This window comes from Bombus affinis, chromosome 12 (assembly GCF_024516045.1).
Source record: "Bombus affinis isolate iyBomAffi1 chromosome 12, iyBomAffi1.2, whole genome shotgun sequence".
Classification (NCBI taxonomy): domain Eukaryota; kingdom Metazoa; phylum Arthropoda; class Insecta; order Hymenoptera; family Apidae; genus Bombus; species Bombus affinis.
In genome coordinates this window covers 12,159,717-12,180,512 of record NC_066355.1, presented here as the reverse complement: position 1 = coordinate 12,180,512, position 20,796 = coordinate 12,159,717, and the positions used below count along the sequence as shown (strand labels likewise).

Sequence of the window (20,796 nt, the reverse complement as noted above, 5' to 3'; positions counted from 1 at the left end):
ATCGACAGTGGTCGGTAGAATAATGATACGACGCTAAGAGTAAGTATTTTCAAATATGTATATACGTGTAAAAGGGTAATTTCAACTTATCAGATAACATTTAGAACAAAAAGTACGTTGTCGATACTAGGAATATCGTCAACGTTAAAATTCTCCTCATAAAATCCCGTTATACAAGTATATTTATAGAAAACTGTATTAATGCGTTTAACGAACAAAATATGATGGTATTAAAGAAACATTGAACACTTAGTTTTCGTTAATCAAAGAAACCTTTCTCAATTTCTTTAATGAAATATATCGAAAGAAAGTGGTAAACATTCGGCAGCAAATATTCTAGTATTGCTTGGCTTCAAAAGTTGTACAAAATTCTTTATTTTCGTTTGACACGAAAACATGTTAAAAGAAATAATATAAATAATAAGAAAGAAAGTATGCTAATTTACCTAGCGTGATAGAAACAGATTTCATGCAATTTCAATAAAAATAGGCTTGCACCATGGCGGATGAAAAATATATTTTCATCGTTATTTATTGTCGTTAAAACCAACGGATGTTACATTTCAGTAAAAGAAAAAAAAAATAAAATAAAATAAAATAAAAGTGGTTAATGGTCCAAGTGTGAAAAAGATCCATTAGTCTCGTCCTATATGTATTATCTCAAGTGTCTCTTATCTAGTTTTAGATAATGTAGTTGGTATTTCCTATTTACTTAATTGCCAAAAATGTAAAGTAATTAGAGGAAAAGACAGAGTTGTCAGGTTCTAGCTCCTTTCGTCTGGAACACTAATTAATCGGTATAGTTACGTCAGGTTGCACCTGTTCGCGTCAGGATGACATATTGCAATAACGCAAAGTGAAAGGAGCGCTGAACTGTATCCTAACACGAAGACTACAAGAAGATTCTTAGACTCTTCCACGTGTGCATTTTCACAAGCTGTCACAGCACGAAGGAGAGCGACAACTTCTAAATTTCAACATACAAAATAAACAGTGCATCAACGACTGTACTTTTATGGGAAATTTCAATAAAGATTCTTAATCCGAATCATTTTTTCGCTCACTTACAACAGTTTTTTCCTTTAGATATTCCTTTATATACATATAGAAAATATAATAAAATTCCGAGTATTGTATTTTATTGTATTGAGATATAAATTTTACCAGTATTTACTTCTTTCCTTGACAAAAGCTTCTGCTATAATTCTTTAGTATAAATATGGAAATAATGAAATCAGGAGGAGAATTGATATTTACGGAAAGAAGACCGAATACTTCAAATTATCCATTATAGTACGAAAATGGTTAAGATTACGAATAATCTGCTTCGATGTATCAATGTTAATCCAAAAAAATTATAACGATCATAAAGCTTATGAACGATAAAAAAAAAAAAAAACAAGTAGAAAAGCAATGACATTTTTACGAGCGAGGAGCCATTCATGATAAACGAGCACATGGATTGCATGCGTTTACAATTCAGCATAGCGTCACGTCACGAACACAACAAACAGCGTTGTCAAAGCGAGCTACCGAGCATCTGTCGTGCATTGCTAATTAGCGCGGCAGAAAATGCGTGAGAAAATTTAAGCAATCGAGTATGCGAGAACAAAATCGAAGGTTATCAAACGAACATCTTATGTTCCCTTCTCTTCGATGCAATGAACCATAAAACATCGCACGTTTACAACTAACAATAAATGTGAGCTATTCGAATGTGCCTGCCTAGCAACCAAGCGGATTCCGAGCAGTCTGGACGAATCCGAAACTACGTAACATCAAAACGGTGGCGCTAGAATTTCTGGCGGGAAAGAAGTGGACCACGAAAGTTAGGACACAGATCACCATATGTAAGTATGCATGCGATGTTATCTCCTCCTTATTTCGTTACCAGACCAAAAGCTCCCAATACACATGAATGAATTATATTACATCAATGAATCGTTTACTTCCCTAACCGTTATTTTATTTGTAACTTACAAATAATTCGTACGATATCTTATTTATAGCTTATAAATTGAGAAATTTTCAAAAAACATCACGTTCAAAATTTCGTGACAATATTATATGAAAATGCCAATGATACTAAAATTTAAATAAATTGTTTGAATCGCTTAGTTAAGTATAGGTGTATTGTTACATATGTTATAGAATAATCTAGATTCGTTGCTTCTAATTCGAATATCTATACGCAATATCTAATATATAATACTCAAAACTTATTATTACCTATTGTTATTTATTAAATTATGAATTATTAAAAAATGAATTATTAAAAAGTTATGAAGAAATGAAATTTAAAATATCAAATTATTTTCGAAATGAGAATAATAAATTACGATTATATTATTTTATATATGCACGTTACTATACTAGTATCAGACCATTTTATTTATAATAATTATTACTCGTTAAATTTTATTCAGATTAGAGGAAACGATTATTTCGACTTTTTCTCTTTATAAGTAAAGGAAAACTTTAGATCCACGTCTGAAAAGTCGCACAAAAGTCTACAAAGTACGTATCTTCTTTTTATCGAAAGTCTACATTTAACAAAAACAATCTTTTTGAATGTGTATCGTGAAGAAACTGTTGGTGGACGACACCATTGTAAAATATGGGAGAAACTAATTGGAGGATACGGTTTCTACGGAAAGGATCGTACGAGTTTAAAATTTGAAAGCGTGGTAATATTTTCTCCCATCACAGGCGGGCGGTAGAAACGTCTACTGGCTGTGGCAGTTGGGTTCGAAATGTAGAAAATGACGGTAGGGTTTCTCTACGCTCTACACTCTACGACAAGCCCTTTCCTCACAATATAGCAGCCAGCTGGCGCAACAATGTGTAGTGTGTATCTACGAAAAGTGATGTCGTAACGCAACGGACCCTAAATATCCCCCAGTGTAGACCGTACGCACTTCCTGCAACCCAAACGAAGTATACTTCTCCGAGAGCAATAGCGTAGACTGTTGTAGAATGTAGGGAATGATTACAGTGGAACTTTGTATACTTAATTACACAAAATTGAGCGTACTCTTACATATGTATGCAGAACGTGACAATTACCAGGAATTTAGATGATGATCACGCGAGACAAATAAGATCAGTCCACCTTTTTTCCATTTTCGAACTCTTGTATCATTTCGTGATAAAAGTATTTTTATTATTATAAATCAGCGAAAGGAGGGAATAACCTCGTATTCGAATTTCTTTTTCTCCTTTTAAAAATAGGCGATATATTTACAATATGTTTTAATATTAATCTACGAATAACCAACGTTAATATATATCTATAAGTTGTAACTAATAACTGTATCGATATTTGTTAAGCGGATGTCGAGAGGATGGCAGAAATATATTATATATATATATATTTAATCATACGGACAGATAGTTTTCAAGTCGCTCCTTTGTAAAGTGCGGAAAATCTAATATCAAACTTTTTCTTACTTGCGGGCTTCAACTAAATGTACGTATGTAATTACCAACGTTCGGGCGTGAGGAATGTTTAACGTTTGAATCGCTATACATATATCATAAAATATTCATATAAGATAAAATAATTTCACATGTTACACAGTGTGGTCAATAATGAGTTAGATATCAACGCGAAACTCGCTTTCCTATTTTTATGTATAGAATTATTTTATTGACATTAATTAATCCCTTAAAGTCTATATCCGTCTTCATGACAATATCTCTTCATAAATACCATAAATACAAAAAGGATGTTTGTGTTTTTCTAAAAATGTAATTTCCGATACAATTTTATGAACGCTGATATAACAAAGTAATGAGAAACAAGTTTTATTTTGACACACTTTCTTAAAATTTGGCCAACTCTTAGGAAGTTAATTCTCGAATTTCTATGCTTCAGTCTTACTATTCTACTATTTTACCAAATAAAGAAAATTTGTAATGTTTTAAGAAGATGTTTAACATATTTTAACACATTTTGCCCAAAGAGGAAATATCTTTTAACGTTAGAAATATATAAATAATTAAGTCGAAAGTGGGAAAACGTGGCAGGCTTAACAACTGTCCCTACAGTCCTAATACATTCTGATACTTATCCGTTAGAATATTTGAAATATAACGTTGAAATGTTCTAATATATCGGTGTAAACTTCTCGAAGGGAGATAAATCTTACCAGTGAGAACAGTTATACATAACACGACCGACCGAACCGAAAAATCTTCGTTCTACCGTGTAGATAGCGATGGAAAAAAAGGGCATGTGGGAATAGACCCACACAATGTTACACAGTACCGCCCTGAAACTTCATGGAACGAAGATAAAAAATTCTTGACTACGCAGGCATCGCGCCGCGCCGCGCCAGCACAATGTTGAAACGAAGATCAAGCATGTCATTGTATTCGATCACAACTGTTTGTGTTAGTTTTTCTTCGAAAATCATGATGTATCGAATATATTCTTGAGGTTAGGACTAGACTGCCCGTTCAACTTCCCAGCGATAAAGTAGCTAATAAAGTACAGTAAACTCAATAAGAAGTTTAACAGAATGTAGCGATACAACGTAGGAAAGTAGAGAAAATTCTAGATGCAGCGGACGACAAATTCTACGCTTCCGGAATAAATATCATCACGAATGATTATGACGAACAAATTTTTCTCTATGCTATTTCTAGCGTTTACGTTTTTTTCATTATAGAATAGATACGCGTTATTGTTGAGTTGTATTAAATTTAAAGAAAATTAGCTTTCGTGTTTAATTTTTTTTTTTTTTCTTTTTTTTTTTCCGATATTGTCAAGTAAAACTATATGTATGTGCATAATAATAAAATAATTAACAAAATAAAATAAAAGACGCAACATGAATCTCATTTAATAGTTAAACAGTGTTATCTCTTTATGTTAAATAATAAAAAAATATCTAAATATACTGAATAACTTAAAACCTCTTATGTAAGAGGTTTATTTATTATATAAAGAAATACGATGAAAATTTTGAGAAAATTTTAATGAAATTTTAGTGAAAAAGTGTGAAAGCATTGCGTTTTACATCTACTAAATTTGTTACAGGTTTCTATCGTGTTCTAATATGTGAAACGTTCCATTAACGTTCGTTAATTCATTATTTCAAACGTATCTTACACTAGATACGTTACATATAATTAATAAAGTTATTAAAATTTCTAGTTTCTTTTACGAAAATTATTCAAATTTTATATTTTGACGTTTTGTTAGTTTGGTCTTGGATATCTGTAAAACAGAACAGATATATGAAAAATTGAATAGAACAGTTGGTAATTAAACTAATATGCTAATCTCTCAATGGTTTCCACTTGGTCGTTGACCGCGATAATTAATTAGTCATGAGATAATTTCAAGCGCTGCGTTAAACCGTTTAAAACCGGAACCTTTATATCTTGATAAATTCTACACATATTAAATGAAATTGGCGGTACTCTCACGCTTAAAACAATAATAGTGTGACACATTTTTGAAAACTAGCTATGCTATATTATTAGCACAATTAATTTGCAAACCATTTAATTGAAAATGCTAAAATAGTTTCGATAAGAAAAACAAGATAATATTTTGAAATTTGTATAACAATTTTGTATAAGAATACCAAATGTTTTACCAAGTTCTCCTTAAATCAAAAAGTATTCATCGAATTAAATAAAAAATTATTTTGCACTTGTAATAGTCAAGAGAAATAATAACATGTACATATACAATACCCCATACATACATACATACATACATACATACATACATACATACATACATACATACATGTATGCATACATATATATATATATACAGTATAACGAATATATACGTACGAACTAAAGTGTTCATTTTCAATCGCTATCGCTTTACGATGGGATGTTATTTTTTATGATAAAAATAATATTTCAAAAGTATCGAAATTATTAACGATAGAACAATTAAATATATACACTGTAAAATAGCAAATTATTAATTGTCCTGCTTTCAATTTCAATAGTCAATTCAGCCCATCCCCCTCCCGCCGCCCCTTTTGATTCTGTTATCGCTTCGCTATCAATTCCTAAAGAATTATAGAATCGATTATTATAATAATAGAGATGTCAAGATAAAATCTCAAAGATTGTAGAATTAATGTAGGAGAACGAGTGAAAAATGTAAGAATAGATATTAATGTTTCGGATAGGCAAACAATCGGATAGCAGTTTTGATAAACGAGACCAATTCTTACTGTCACGAATGTGGTCGAAAAATCTTAAACAAATTAATAATACGCGACAAACGATATAATTTTATTTGAAACATTTAATGATCAAGCAGCCACATATCTTTTTAGCAAGATAAGACTTTGAAAAATATTAGTTTGCTTCTGATTTTATGAAATATTTATAATTTCACCGGGAAATTTTGTTATATTTCTAACGTCTATGTTATATTACACAATTACGATGTATTGTTGTTAATATTTATTGTACCTCTTATGTTGCTATTCCTATATTAGATATGTATTTCGCGCGTGTGTAACTATAATTATACGAAATTTAATTTTTGAATGTAACAAGTACTGTAAAATTTATAATATAGTTATTGCAGCACACTATCGTTTGAATCCACGGTGAAACGAGTAAAAATAAGTATTTTCTCAATGTGACGTTTTCGCATCGATACCCACGACGATATCTAGATTTCAACTGGTTTTAGAAGACATCTCGGCAATTATCAAAAAAACCTTTTTCGATGAATTTAGAAATCTACTACCTGCAGATTGGCATAACCGGGACTTTCAAAATTTCAGACCACTTATCTCAGTTTTTTCGCCTATCACGTTGAATTAAGGTGTATACACCGGTAATTCAATATCCCCGTTAAACGTGCTAGGAGCGTATCGAGTTTCGGGCTCTGATTCGGTCATCGAATTAGATCCCGGTTCAGTTAATCCTAGCGACCAGCACGCAGGTTTCCTCGTTTACGGTTGTTCAGGTTCTACCTTCTCTTTGTCACCTACCGTCCCTAAATTCGAACGAATCACGATCTTTATCTCACCCTTCACGCTGCCGTTCCGAATTTCGCACCAACAGAAACAATTTTCGTCGTCTGTTTGAGATTCAAGGTTAATACATGAATATTCGAATATTTGAATGAACTTTCTATAAAAACTATAGCGTGCGTAGTGATTTTATTTGATGTGCAATCTTTCTCTGCGCTAAAAAATTTAATATTAGATAATTTTAAAATGATACAAATATTTTTGTTATATCTAAAAAGATTTAAATTCCGTCAATAACAAAATAATGCTAATACCATGTTATGCATACTAATTCAAATATCTACCAAAAAGATAGAACCTCGACATTTATTTTTTTCATTAAATATTACAGCGAATATTGTACTTTGAGTATTTTATATATTCTTCTGTATTATATCTCATGAATTCTGTGAATTTTAATATCTTTAAATATCCCATAAATGCCTATTAACGTTAATATCAAAAGTAATTATAAAATACACACACACATATATGTATATACCAAATTTGACAGAATTTTAACAAAAAGGGTTACCTTCACTTTTGCATTATATTTAGATCCCTTTACAACCGATAATATTACAAGCAGAAACTTGGTCTTTATCTCATATAGCTTGTTAGTCAACTATCGTTTCACATTTAATCGGTTTATTTAATGCAGTAAAATTCCAGATAAAATTTTCAAATCGATAACGTATATCAACATAACTTCTTAATTGATCGACATGTATATGAAATTTCGGCAAATTCTGATGAATCGTGTTTCAGAGAACATGAACGCTGTTCGCGTTGTAATTAAATTGTTTAATTAATATTGGGCTAATCGAATTAATATTCGAATATTGAACGAAGCGTTCAAAAATTTATTCAAAAGGTAAATTAAAGTATTAAATCAGCCTTGTCTTAGTCATCGAGGAAAGGAAATGCAGAAGAGAAGGTATTAAATCTGCAATGCAAACACCTTCGATAACTTAAGACTTGACTTAACTTGAGATATAGCTGCCTTCGGATATAGGTACCGCCTACCAGATGTTTCCTGGGCCTTCAAAAGAATACTTTTTCCCAGTGAAAAAAAATACTGAGACCCTCGATCGTTGTGTGATTACATTTCTCAACAACTTGACAAATATTAAATGATTTCAAGAAAGATACTATATGTCGTGTGATTAGTACCTTTATAGATTGACGCGTAAAATATAAAGGACAAATTTATTTTTCCTACTGAAATCATATATTTTTCCCAGTAAATTCATTAATCAATATAGCTTGACATTCCTTGTAAAAGATTATTAAGCCATTTACACCAAAAGATCATTAGTTTAAAAGATATTCTAATTAAAGGTTGGATTAAAATGTGTTAATGGCATAGCAACAGCAAATTATGTTTTCTCGAACGCTATACATATACGATATATTTTCTAGCAAATAATACTATAATATTTACCTACAAATAAGCTTTTGTAAAATAATACTTGTAAAAAAATTTCAACATTGTATGCCATAACCGATATAATTTTCATCAGAATATTGAAATGTAATAACAAAGTTTATAAATTTTCAAACAGATTGCTGTTATCTATTTGGTTGGCAACTAACAACTACTCAATAATACAGTAGTGGTATTTGATATAGGTATCGATAAATTATGCAAAAGTACTTAATAGATTTAATTATCTTCATCGAAACTAATATTCAATAAACGTAATTAAATTTCTACTTCTTATTCTGCATTTCTTTGTTTAAATATATATTTTTTTCATAATAACTTTGTATTTTAACTCTTTATACTGTTGGAAAGTTTCTAGTTGAATATGTAGGCGGTACATATGCATTCTACCGATCATCCGATGGCAGAGAGCCGGCTTGTTATGTTTCATTACCCCTGAAAATAATCGGCAATAGACATACAATACAGGTACCTTGACCTCGTCCTTCACGATATATGCTTTACTGCCGCTCCGCCACACACACACTCTCTCTCTCTCTCTCTCTCTCTCTCTCTCTTTCTCTCTCTCTCTCTCTCTCTCTCTCTCTCTCTCTCTCTCTCTTTTATCGTTTATAATTAGTTAATCGATTCATCTAGATACCAAAGGCGTCAAGGTCGCTCAAAGGAACCCTCAGTGTCAATCAGTGATGACCGTTTAACGAGTCTTCAAATAGAACGTCGACGCGTATATATATATATATATATATATATATGTATATGTGTAACATTCCAAATAAAGTTGAAGAATTTACAAATTTGCGGAGAATCACAAGGTCTTGCATCGTTATTATAATTTTGCTCGATTTTTAAAAAAGGCGATAACCTTGATCGCCCTAAAAAATAGTATATATTATATCTACTAATAGGTACAGTTTTTTAAAAGTTGTCTACGTTTTTTAAATTTTATTACAAATGTTTATTATATATACGATAGTTATTACTATACGATATAAGGTAATGATTATTATTAATCACATATCTTATGTATGAAGCAAAGATTGCACTAGACTTTAGATCTCACTACCAAAATAAACACTAATAGTAATAATAATAATAATTGTTGTTGTTGTTGTTGTTGTTAATAATAATTACAATTTTGACTAATAGATACCGAAAGTAATTTGAAAGTCGTATAAAAAATTTAATGCATCCGAGAAACATTAAAAAATGAATTGCGTCAGAAATGGGTTATGTATATTACGATATCCCATTTGTGATTTCTCCAAACGTCTACATATCTTTACTATCCTTAGACTTAGAAGCATTCATAAACTTCTTATACTAAATTAAAGCAGATTCTTTAATTTAAAATTTCGTAAATCAACGTTCAAAAAGAAAATTAAAACCCCATCAGTTTAATGAAAAACAGATTAATAGGCGGATCACCTATCAATCCTAATGAATTATACATACATACGTTCTGATTCCCGCCGAAAGTGACGGACGAAATTTAAGAGATTGTCTCGAGGTCGCGTTGAGCGGGTCATTCGAAACAGGCGCGCGCTTAGTAACCAAACAAGCTGTATCATTCAGTCTGCGTAGTTCTCACACACAATTGCCTCCTACCTTTTCTCTATAGTGATCAATTAACTATTTCCACGTATTCAGCATTTAACACCAGTTAAGTATTTTTCATACTTTTAAATTTTGTGAATTTTCCAATATTCTCAATATTCTCTTACATACGCATATATGACAAGGGTAAAGATAAAGAACTAATCGCAAAATTAACTAAATAAGTACCTTTTCCAGAATTAAAGGATACGCATTAAAAAGTTAAAGCTTGATCATGATGATTCATTAAGATAGTATTCATTTTTATGTTGCCTTAGCTATTACGACTATCGTGTAGAACGAAAAGTTTATAATATTTTTTAAAATTAACACATTCTGTTAGAAATTTTGACAGAATTAGACAAGAGTCAATCATTACAAATTTTCTTCAAACAGGTAATGAGATGTTAAATCTGACAAATTGGATATTTTAAATGTAGCAATTGAAGAAAAAGTTTCGAAACTAATCGAACGAACAAGTGGCGTTTTTCAACGAGACAACAAAAGACCAAACAAAATCTCACTATCGTTTATCTATTTTGTTCTTCGTTAAGCAAGAAATTATATATGTTATAGGTCTACGACACCATACTCGAAGAAACAGCGCTGAACAGGATAAAACAGTTATCCAATATATCGCAGAAGATCAGTAAGAGGTATACGTTACATAATAAGATTATAATTTTATGAAAATAGATTGCCCTTTCTAATTGTTTTTAAGCTTCACTTTCTACACAAACCAATACGAATTTTCATTTTCACATATTTTACGTATTTATCGATATTTTTGTATTAGAATATAAATATCTGCATGAAATTCGAAATTTTTCCTTTTATTAGAACTTTTAAGCGATAGTTGAAACGTGATTGCTCGAAGAGAAATATGAAGCGGGTCATTGGAACAAATAAAGATTGACGCGCAGTCGGTAATGCGATCTACTTCGGTTCTTCGTCGAATGCACGATTTCTATCAGGCAAAAGAAGAATTTTTTCGGGCCAATCGAAGCCGTCTCCGACCAGAAGGACGGATATCTCCGGTTCCGGGACAAAAAGGTCCAAGGTACACCACTACCGTGAACAGGTATACACCCGTCGATGACTTTGTATGTGCAGGTAGAAATGTACGTGCGAGAGTTCAAAAGAGACCCAAATGTTCGCTCTTTGAGGATGAAGAATAAAAAGATTTTTAAGAACTGCCCATGCCGCGCCGTGACGCGACGCGTCGCACCGGTTAAGACGCTTACGAAAATATGTGCATATTTTATATGGAAAAGCTCATTTTTTTGACGGCATCTCGTATCCTTATTATCATTTATTCTATTCGACGGAAAAAGGCTAGTTGTATGAAATACTCGTGTTAAACAAACAGGAAACGAATTACGGTACTAAACAGATGATCGAATTGGAGAGAAAATTTTGTGACATTTCTTAATCTTGTGAAACAAGCGTCTATCGTCTCAATTATCATTAGTGCAATATTATGATTTAAAGATATTCGTGTGTTAGTCAATCTTTTAACGTGTTAATATGTATACACAATTTCAATTAGCAGTTTGCTTTGCAATGAATTTCTATCTACCTCTTAGCATTATACTTGTTTTGCCTATTAATTTTTTAAATTACATATACATAAATACATTTCCCGCATACGCACGAACTATATAGTACTATATATACTAGTTTTCGTCGCAAAAATTTTATGAACGTAATAAAAATCGTAATGGTAAAATTTTCCACCTTTTAATCTTTAATTTTCATATTTGTTCCTACAAAGAAAATAATAGAGAGAAAAGGGAAAATTTAGTTGGACAATATGCAAAGTCTAAGCAGTAACGAAGCAAAATTCAAGCTCGGTCGTATGCATATGGTACGTGTTCGTAAGCACGATGAGAGACTAAAGTTGGAAGAATATCGCTGGGTGAAGGGTTCTCCAGAGAGATTCGCGCCAAAAGTTGGCGGCTTGTATTTCCAGACGCGAGTTTGCGTGCGAGTTAAGAGGGTTTTGCGCACGCAAACACGCAGGAACGGCGTGTATATGCATGGGCCCGGGATCGTTTGGTCGAAGTGGGCCAGATGCCCTCCGGCAACGCACGTCAGATGTATCATTATCTCGGCCTCACTGTTGCTATGCAATTAGAGTCCGTTAATCGGGATCCCCACCATATGACGCCAACGCGCCTTTCGTGACGCCAGTCAGAGGGTGGGGAGAAAGAGAAGCCTCAAGGATGAACAGAGATAGGAGAACGGAAAAGGAAACACGTTTGAAGAAAGAGGACAGAGAAACGTCTACGGAGAAAGAAAAAGAGACCAAGGCAGACGTAGAAAGGGATAGCAACCGCGATGAGACCAGAGACGAAGACGGCAACAACAACAATAACAACGCAGCACGTGGACGTGAGAGCGCGAAAGTTCTGCCTTCGACTTTGCTCTTTCCTCCTCTTTCCTCCTCTTTCCTCCTCTTTCCTCCTCTTTCCTCCTCTCCTTTTTCCTCGAAGCTTGCGCAGTTTTCTTTTTTCGGGGGCGTTCCTTATTTTGTCCCCATGGACTCTGTGCCCTCTGGATGATTGTAACGAAGAAGAAATTTTTCGCACACAGAAACAATTGTTCCGCGGGCGATTTCAACCTTAATGGCCATTTCTTTCTGTTACTCTGTTTTCGTTTCCAAACCAATTTCCTAGAGGTCCGCCGCAAAATGATTTATACACACATGTGTATATATATGATGGCTTATATGTATATGACGACTTTTCGTAATAGGATCAATTAGTCAAATGTCTCGTGTCGCTTTCATTTACAAACTCAATTTTCGATACAAGTTACGCTTATAATTTTGGTTAAAGTAAATAACCGTACAAAGTAAATGATTTTTCTCCTTCCAAATAAAAGCATTTGTCATTAAACTTTGTCACGTTCCTTTTTCGTACGTGTGCTGTGCCTCTTCCTACCTTCGCTATAGAAAGAGGCTAAGGCAGACTGCCAATGAGACATTTCTTTACCATTCATTAAGATCTGCTTGGCCTTGAAGAGATTTCAAGGAAGACGCGTGCGCAAACGCGCGGGAAAACCATGATACGATACCGGCTCCTTCATTCAGGCTACGAGACCTTAAACATTTCTATCTCTTCTCAAATAAATTTTGCTGTTTAGCATAAACCACGTATAAATATTTATATCATTATAAAAAAAACATTTCACATGTGCGTGAAATGCCTTACTCCAATATGTAATACGTAATATCATTGGGTAGTTATATAAAAAGGAAATTTGCCATTTCAAACATTTTCAATATTAATGTCTAGTACAGCTATGAAAACATCTAAAAATGTGTACTTGTGACAGATTATAATATTTGAAAAGTTTCTAATAAAAGGCTGGTATACGTACGTATGTATATCGTATGTAGAACGTATCGTACGTTACTACTGTTTAGCTACTAATTACAATTTTTTTTGTATTTAGTTGCAATTACAGCTTTTAAAAATTATATAAGAGGATGCGAAAACTGTTCTATCTTCGGAAACATTAATCTGAAAACTTTCACATCGATAGAAGCAAAAAATATGATCTTTGTGAGGCGTCTTCTAAGATAGTTTCGAATACAGAAATTCAAAGTGATTGGATGTGGCTTTCAAAATTATCGATAAAATAACGCGTATTTATATGTGCATCGTCATCATTTTCCTAGAATTCCAACTAATCCTGCTAGAACCAAAGCTTTTACTAACACATCGTGGCAGTCAGTTACACACGCGCGCGCGCGCTCGCACACTCTCTCTCAATGTTACATTACATATATGTCACATATAGGTTTGACATATATGTGTAATATATTACAGAGAAATACAAGCCAAGTCGATATGTTATTTATTTAATGACGACGATATATTATTTAAATTATCACTTTTCAAATATTTTACTTACATAATGTTCACTGAATCCCATTAAAAACCCGGAATTACAATACAGAAGCAAGTATAAACGGGATTATTGTAAATGTTTAGTATCTCGGAAGAGAAACGTGCTGAAAATAATTATCGAATAAGGAATGGAAAGGTCGAGCGAAGCGAGCTAGCCAGCAGAGAGTGAAGAATGCGCCGAATGTACGCAGTTAGCAATCGATCGAGCGATCGGCAAGATTCAGGATGCAGGATGATATCTTGTCGGATGACGTGACCTGCTCAAGGCCATCATCCGTCCTGCGCAAAACAGAGACCGTTCGTGGTAGAAAGGTGTCTCTGACAGTGTCAAAATCATTGCTAGCCAGGGCCACGCGTCTATTACACATACATTATTCAACGCAATCACGAAAAAGTCTCGTTGCGAATTCAGCACGATGCACCGTAACCGCGTAGCAACAGGGGCCCGGCAACAGGACCTGTCTCAGTCTCTCTCTCTTTCAGTCGGCGTCCGTATCGTTCTAACTTTTGGTAATATCAATCTTGTCCTCTCCTTTTATTTCTCACTGTCTCTCTTATTCCTGAGCGAGCACGTTCGTCGCTTTCTCGTTGCTCGTTAACAACGCGGCCGCGGCAGGGAGAACTCGGTGCCACCGACGCGACGCGACGCCAGCGACGCGGTTCTTTTCTGTACCTCTTTTTCGGCAACCCAGAGAGACCGCCGAACCAAAGGGCAGTGCGCTGCCTAACGGAATGTTTTGCTATGGTCAACGAACTCTCGATAAAGAAGAATGCAGCTCTGCGATTCGGAGCAATTTCCAATAATGTGTTCCATGGCTAAATACGTAGGCGAAGCATCGTCGTTGTAGCAACAGCGAATATTAGCGTAACAACGGTGAACGGATCACGTGCGAAAAGCGTTATTGAAAAATTTTGTTGCGTTATTGAAAGTACGCTGAATGCATCGACAATCGACAGCAATAATTTTACGTAAATTGCGGATTTTTATGCATTTACTATACGCATTCTATGGTAAAATGGACAAAAGATAAAAGATCTAGAAACTATTGCTTGTAATATTTAATTTAAAATTGTTACGATATTTAATGAAACGGATCCAGGTCCTACTCTTTGTGTAAATCATGTGTTACAATAACGTAGCATTAACGCTAACAGTAAATTAATCTTCATCGTGAAATGACGTGTACTGGGTTGAAAACTAAGTGACTAACTAATGACAAAATGCGCGATCACTTAGTTGCCGATCCAATAGAAGTGATTTCGCAGTGAAAACATCTATTCTGACGAATCGAATTTCTTCGGTCATGTTACGTTTCATAACGTTGTCCTCGATAAGAATGTTACGTCCGATACGATACATGACTGATAGTAGCATTTAGTATTTAGTATTAGAACTATATTCAAATATATATTTGGTTTACGATTGCGACTTGAAATCTACTTGTAGCAGGATTTTTCATTTTTTCCACGAAAAGATAGAACATCCTGGAACTATCAACAGAATCGTTTTTTCGTTATCCATTAGCTCTGCAAGCACGATGTTTAATAGCGTGATAGCGTGTCTTCTTTATAATAATATTATATATAAATAATAATATTATTATATATATATATATTATCATTTAATAAACATATATTGTAAATATATGTAAAATTTTGCTGCCTTAAATGTAGATTCTATCAAATTTTATCATATAATTCTATTTTACAGTAAAGACAAAGATTAACAAATTTTACACCTTACTGTAAAATTCATTATATGTAAATGTGTGTAGAACGAGATGTACCTGAGCTGTTAGATACTACGTATGAACGGAGATTATAGGCGTACGTTCATTCGCACCGTACCGTGTCTAATATAAACCAAACAACTTTCTTCTATCGAAACAAACTTGGTTAATTATCAGTTTGTTCCTCTAGTATAGAAATGATTGGACTCTGCTATAAAGTTTGCTTTTAACGCGGCTACGTCGCATAATCATCATCGAAAGTGTTTATTTTGAAAGGGAACGAGTGGAATGGAAATGTCGCATCGAGCAAAAGGCATAAAAGTGCGGACCGGAATCTTGTTGAACATAAAAGAGAGTGGCGAAACCCCGACACGAAAACAGCCTATCGGTAATGATCTTTTCGCGCATTCCGCGGAATATTTAACAAATATTAGCACATTTCGCCCGAAAAAATCACCTTTTATATATGTGTATATGAATCTTTTATATATGTGTGTATAAATCTTGCTCGACTTAAGATTTAGATCAAAATTGAAATTTCAATTTAAAGTTGCATCTTTGAAAAATTGAAATAATCATAGAAATAGAAATACGTAGTTGATGTTAACATAAAGCGAAGGTACTGATACGTGGCAAAAGGTTGTCGAATAAGGTTGAAAATATTACTGTCAAACTGGATTCATCGATACTATTGGCCGTAAGAGAGTCTGTTTGGAAAAATTCGCATAGAATTAAACTTACGAATATGTATATATACATCCATCTTTGAACGTTTTCACGAGTCTATAATTGGACACGTATGTAGGTAGATAAGAATATAAATACAAACATTAGAAACTCGAATCGTGTTGTATATTTGAGGTGTTACATTTTTTTCTTAGAAACGTTTGCAAACATAACGTTTATGTTTCACACGTCTAACGTTTGGCACGTCCGTTAGAAATCTCTCTCTTCCGGTCACTTAATATTCAATGGCAATTAGCAAAATTTCAAGCCTACGCGGTCTTGCCTCTTCAATTTTAACGTTCGTATTAGCAATGTTCGCCCAGCAAACATCAGATTGCAAGTAAGTTAAGTAAATTAAAATTTGTCTATTTAATTAAACGAAACTGTATATTTAATAAATTTAATAAATGGAATAAATAGCGGTTAAATTTTGCAGTCAAGTCTCAATAAGTTTGAATAACTTGTTAAAAGAATTAATTATCTTCCCTATTGAAGATCAACGGTTTAAGCATTGGGTATAATAAATTAAATATCGTTGAGATTTGATTTAAATGATTTTTACATAGAACGAGTAATACTTTCTTATTTCGATTTTAATAGGCATTTTTCAATATTTTATGGTTTGTGTTAACGATCGATTATTATCTAACTTTTGTCCGCAATATGTATATTTCTGTCAGATTTTCAAAAATGTATGAAAAATCACGGTGATCATTGCCACGAGTAATTATATGTTATTAGATTTGAAAATATTTATACCTTTTACTCTTGTTTAATAAACATTATCGTTTAGTTAACATACTGAAAAATATCTACACCGTTCGCATATATTTAAAGTACGTAATAAACATAAAAATGAAATGCATTGAATAACGGACGTGTTTGGGAACAAAGCAGTAAAAATTTCGTGGCGATTGTTCGCAAAACAATTGACTAGTTCTCGGTATCTCGGGTCTCTCACCTTTCGTCTGTCCGAACGAAGAAATACGAATAGAACATGGCATTAATACGAGAATACGTGCTCTTCGGTATGAAACAACCGGTAAATCCATACCTAACATAGGCAAAGTTTTACGACGGTAAATTGCTAATCCATAAACCTCGAACGGCACTCACAGAAAGTTTGACAAGGACAGGTAAAAGGGCCGAGTAGAAGAAGAATTTACAACGTTCGTGCCGCGTCCTACCTTACTGCCACAATAGGCTTTATCTAAATTAACGTGACACTGCCAGGGTTTGGATAAAATGAAATATGTAACTAACAAGTTCCTTCGAAGCGTTCCTTCCAATTACTCCAGCGTCTTTTATCCTTAACTCTCCATCGGTTTATTGCTATTAATTTATGGTTTATCGCGTACGCTGTAACCAATTGTTCTAAATCTTGAATCATGAAAAATTGAATCTTACGTTTGAGCTTAAATGCCATTTTATTTACTAGATACAATTCATTTACTGAATACAAAGAAAAATTTACGTACCATCGTAAAAATCTACCTGCCTAAGTACTTTATGGCCGGCTCCTTTCTTGAAAGTACGTGAAAATTTAACATCACCTTCATTATATATATATAAATGCTAAATGTTGCCATAGTAGTAGCCTTGCAACTGACATTGTGCAGTAACCTCTAGATTTCAATAAAAAGTATATATTGTATTTAACGACACAGTTGTTTTGCTAGTAAAATCAGATTAATAATATGCGCACTTGCTTTAGTTTAATTTCCTTAAATATACTGTACTATATATACGTATCTTGATTTCACTGATTTCGTATAGCAAACTATTACGGATAAAGATAGGATATCCCGGTTTAGCCGGATTTAACGACACCTTGTGTTCTGCGCTATTGTGCACAAGTTTCGTCCTTTGTTCCACGAGTAAATCTCCAAAGTCTAGACCTTGACGCAAACTATGGCTTTTCGAACCTGACACCAAAGGAACACCCACCTTAACTTTATCTCTACCTCATTATCGGATCGTCGTTAGCCGTGAACTCTGCCCTCGTACCTGTTAGCAGAACGGGCCACCTTCGCTTTCATTACCTACAACGAAGTGAAAGATCCGGTCTGTTTCCTAAGATAACGCTAATCGTGCTATTTTCTATAAGCACAAAATAGTTTTTAGTCTCTTCGAGTTCTTCGAAATGTTGGAAACTATGCGTTTTGCTTGAAATTTGTAACAATGCGCTACAGAGATCATTTTGATCTCCCATATCAGATATAAATTATCTTGACATGCATATAGTACGATATTGTATTATATTATATTAGATTATATTAACAGTTTAATCTCTGCACTGCATCATCTCCGAAAAATCATATCCAATAAATGAATTGTTCAAATCCGGTTTTTTATTCCATATGAATTTATACTGTTAATCGAATCGTGCTAAAGTGTGCACTTTATTTATATGAATTTCGATCAGCAACTGTTGTTCCATTCTATACACGTGTACCGCATGCATCTTGCTTAAACGAGTTAATAAATCTTGTTGTGCATACAGCGTGCATTATCTTGTTAGTCTAGCGTAATCAATCGGATGAGAATGGAGGGGAGAGATACGTTGACCGAGTTACCTACGTGCACCAAGGCCTAGACGTTACATTGAGAAAACAGGCAATGAATGAACGAACCAACAAACCGGATGTCGATGGTGGTGCGCGCAGGTAAAAGTTGCCGAGCACTGAACGCGATTAAACTCAGCCGGTTTTATCTACCACTAGGCACCAGCTCTAAGTAGATATGCGGTACAAGTATCGGTATCGGTACTGTATCTACCCGATACCTCTCAATTGCAACTATTAACTAGAGTTGTTGTTTTCTTTAATGAAGTTGCAAAGGTACCTGCGAAGGTAATTCCGCACTACCATCTGGTACTCGAGGACGGGACCGGTTTCAAACATTTTGTTTTACTTATTTTACTTTACGTTTTACTTATTTTTCCGTCACGACAGAATCATATCATTGTAACGTCATTGTGATATCGATCTTTGTTGTGCGCGTATAATATATACAGGGTGGTACGTAATTCATAGCACGAAAGGGATCAGAGAGACTCTATGGCTTGAAATAAGACCAAAATCAAGAATAAGAAAATCCCGGCGGGGAGCTTTGTCTTCGAGAAAATTAAGCTTGACAATTTTGGAAATTCCCAGTTAGACAAGAATAGGTAATTAATTGATAGGAGGTTGTTGCACGTGTGAAAATAAGTGAAAATAAGTGAAAATAAGTATGTAGGATAAAATTTACGCGTATATTACACGTGTAGGGTTAATTTTTTGCTAACATATTCAAATTCTCCTTCATACTTTCTCCGAAGCAACGTCTTGAACGACAAAATTGTATTTTTTCATCTTTGTACTTGATTGATTTGAATACGAAATACAAAAAGTCTTCGAAATAAAGAAGTTTTTCCTTCTGAATTACACCGTTAAAGAGTGACACGACGAAGAAATCTGTTATAAATATATTCTGCAATTTTTATCTTCATCCAGAACGACGATTTTTATCGAAACTAGATCAATGGTTACTGAGAATTTTACGCAAGGCTCCGGTTCGCTTCAATCTTTTCAAGGAAGTTATATTAGAAATCGTATACCTACGTGCGCGAAAAATAAAATATAACTACATGAAGCTTATAAAACAAGGGAACGATAGATTACTTGTACAAAATATACTGCACGAAGCATTCTGTACATCGCGACACGACTCAATTGCAACGTCCATTTGAGAATTTCTAACACGCATCGAGCTAAGCCTCGACCTTGAACGTCTTCATGCCGCGCAAGGACGTTCATTGATCGATAAAACCAGACGAGTCTCTGTATCTCGTTCTATTACCGGCCTCCTGTTTACATACGTACGATTGCTTTTACGGTTAGTACACTGCTAGCACAGTTTTAACACAATTTCGATTTAACATAATTTCTCTTTTTAATTTCGCTTTTCCCTTTTACAGCACTACATATGCACAGGATTGTCCTGTAGAAATTATATGCCGCTAGCGTGATTACCATAGCGTGAGTTTTAAGCTCTTGGTTTGGTTTGCTGGAAATCGATATGGGAAACACGGTTGCCACACAATTGCCACACAATTGACCTTGATCTTGACAATCAATATTCTATCACATTATTCTCATCGCGAAGACGCGACTGAAATCTCTTGGAAGACGGTGTTAAAGTTCCACTGCTGGTTCTTGTGTTGACGTTATTTACAGTATATTCGTATTCCGTGGCCAAAAAGAAGAGATTACTTGTTAATCTAAGAGGGAGACTACTTCCCAGTTGTACTAGGAAATAACCGGTTCTAAATAGAACGAAGTCAACTAACTTCGCAATTTCAAAATATTACCAAATTATTTTCTATTACTTTCTATTAA

The 20,796-nt window shown here is 33.8% G+C and overlaps 1 protein-coding gene across 1 annotated transcript in view; it reads right to left on the bottom strand.

The window, feature by feature from the left end:
- LOC126922848 (F-box only protein 43-like) overlaps positions 1–20,796 on the bottom strand; it is a 53,833-nt gene that overhangs the window by 8,017 nt on the left and 25,020 nt on the right. The gene's annotated exons all lie outside the window — the stretch shown is intronic.